Here is a 2,751-nt window from a genome sequence, read left to right as displayed (position 1 = left end):
GACAAGGAATCGTAAAACTCCCTGGATCTTTTAGTTTATTGGGTAGCTTATTCTGAAGAATGGTTGAGCAAACCGCGTTCAGCTCCACATGCGACCTTTCATCTAACTTTTGTTTATTTGCTAGAAGCTCCTTTAAAATTTTGACTGCGTTAGGCATCTGTGAAAGTGCTTCAATAAACGGTAAGTTAATATGTAGTTTTTTTAAAAGTATAAGGAATTTACCAAATTGTTCATCTGAACGGTCTTTCCTTGTCGCATTGGGGTATGGCACACGAGGTTTATATTCTGCACTTACTGATTTTTGTTCGTTTTGGCCTACCTCATTCTTACCTTTGCTTACCACCGGTTCTAGCCTTGGTTTTGCCACTAACCCTTCCTCATCTTGAATGGCAATTGAGTTGAGTTGCTCCCTTGGGTTAGATTCAATGTTGCTTGGCAGGATACCTTGTGGTCGTTTGGAAATCAACTTGGCGAGCTGTCCAATCTGAGTTTCGAGCCCTTGGATTGATGCTTGTTGATTTTTGAGTGCCGTCTCGGTATTCTAAAAACAAGTCTCTGACACTGAGATGAATTTGATTAGCATCTTCTCAAGGTTTGGCTTTTTCTCCTGCTGGTATGGTGGTTGCTGAAAGCCTGAAGGGGGTGGTGGTTTCTGATTTCCTTGGCCTCCCCATGAAAAATTTGGGTGATTCCTCTAACTTGCATTGTAAGTATTGCTATAAGGATTGTTTTGAGATCGAAGATTATCACCCATGTAATTTAACTCTCGTTCTCCTTGTTGTGGCCATAAGGTGGGTATTCTGAACTACTCGATCCACCTCTATTTGCTTCGCACTGCATTTTTGGGTGAACCTGTGAAGAACTAAGAAAACCATCAATTTTCTTATTTAAGAGTTCTACCTGAGTAGAGAGCATGGTGACCGAATCGAAGTTATAAACACCAGTTGTTTTCGTTGGCTTTATCCTCATGACTTGCCACTGATAGTTATTCAGTGACATCTCCTCTATAAGTTCATAGGCATCTTCAGGAGTTTTATTATTGATGGTTCTGCCAGCAGCTGCGTCAACAATTTGTCGAGTCGAAGGATTCAAGCCTTATGAAAAGTTTGAACCTGTAGCCAAAGTGGTAACCCATGGTGAGGGCATCTTCGCAAAAGGTCCTTATATCTCTCTCATGCATCGTAGAGTGTTTCTAAATCCATCTGCACAAAAGAAGAGATATTATTACGTAATTTAGCCATTTTAGCCTGCGGAATATATTTTAGTAAAAAATTTTCGGTCATTTGTTCCCAAGTAGTGATTGACCCCTGCAGTAATGAATTTAACCACTATTTAGCTTTGTTTCTCAAAGAAAAGGGAATAATTGAAGACGAATGGCATCATCAGAAATGCCATTAATTTAAATGTATCACGTAGTTCTAAAAAGTTTGCTAAGTGAGCGTGGGATCTTCGTCCTGCAAACCATCAAACAGAACAAATTGATGTATCATTTGAATTGTGTTAGGTTTCAGTTCAAAAGTATTTGAAGTTGTAGCAGGCCTAACTATGCTCGATTTAGTTCCTGCTAAAACTGGTTTAGCATAATCATACATAGTGCGCGGAGCAGGATTCTAATTTATTGGATTAACAACAATCACAGGAGGTATCAGGTTTTCCTGATTTTCATCCATCTCCTTGGTTGTGGTTTGAATATCGGCCTCTTGCTCGTTCTCTGTGTATCTTAAGCTTCGTCTTATTTCTCTTTGGTTTCTACGAATTGTGCGATCGATCTCACTGTTAAAAAGTAATGGTCCTGATGGGTTTCTTCTAGTCATAAACTATAAGAACCTGCCAGAAAAAGGGGAAAAGAAGAATTAGTAATAAAAATTAGAAATAAATTTAAATTGCAGTAAAAGTAAATGGCTAAAGTAATAAAAATCGAGTGTTTCTAATATTTTTGTTCCCCAGTAACGACGCCAAAAACTTGATACGTGATATTCTTGACAAGTTTTAAATATTTATAATGAATCGTTCTTGAAACTAACTATTATCATGATGAAGGCAAGTGTACCTATCGAACAGTAGTATAGCTTTAGCAAGACCGGATTGTCGAACCCAAAGGAACTAAAAGTACTTTTAATGACTGTCTTTTCATTATCTTGCCTAAGAATAATGGGTTTGTTTTAACTAACTAATTAACTAAACTAAGAATTCATAGAAAATAGAATTGGGGAATTACTTTTGGAAAAACGATTGAATTAAGAGAATACGTAAGGAAAAATCCACCTAGACTTCACTTGTTATTTGACTCTGAATCGGACGATTTATTCATTTGACTTGATCCGTAGAAACCCTAAGTTATATTATTATCCAGCTCGAGACTAGCAACGTTTAACCCTAGGTTGAATAATTGAAATCTCTTTCTAATTAACTCCCTAAGGTTGCATTAACTCGATCTATGGATCCCCTTATTAGGTTTCACCCTAATCCGGCAAAATCTTGTCACCTTATCTCTAGGCACGCAATCAACTCCGCTTAATTATGACAAATGTATTCTTAGACAGGGTCTATTCGTCCTCTAAATAAGAGCTTAACTTGAATCAATATCCTGGAATATCAAAACAAGAATTAAGAACACATAATTAAGAACAAGTCAAATATTTATCATACAATTCAACTAATAATAACAAGATCTGTCTTAGGTTTCATTCCCCTTAGGTATTTAGGAGTTGTAGTTCATAACTAAAAAGTTAAACATCTCAGAAGAATAAT

At 36.8% G+C, this 2,751-nt stretch overlaps 1 non-coding gene across 1 annotated transcript; it reads left to right on the top strand.

Moving 5' to 3' along the window:
* Nucleotides 1-1,128: 1,128 nt before the first annotated feature.
* LOC121213461 (small nucleolar RNA R71) lies at nucleotides 1,129-1,235 on the top strand. Its single transcript, XR_005908842.1, has one exon. It is a non-coding gene; the product is annotated as a small nucleolar RNA R71 (small nucleolar RNA).
* Nucleotides 1,236-2,751: the final 1,516 nt, after the last annotated feature.

This window comes from Gossypium hirsutum, chromosome A13 (assembly GCF_007990345.1).
Source record: "Gossypium hirsutum isolate 1008001.06 chromosome A13, Gossypium_hirsutum_v2.1, whole genome shotgun sequence".
Taxonomy (NCBI): domain Eukaryota; kingdom Viridiplantae; phylum Streptophyta; class Magnoliopsida; order Malvales; family Malvaceae; genus Gossypium; species Gossypium hirsutum.
The sequence above is the reverse complement of the archived record's forward strand: the minus strand, read 5'-3'. Positions and strand labels throughout refer to the sequence as shown.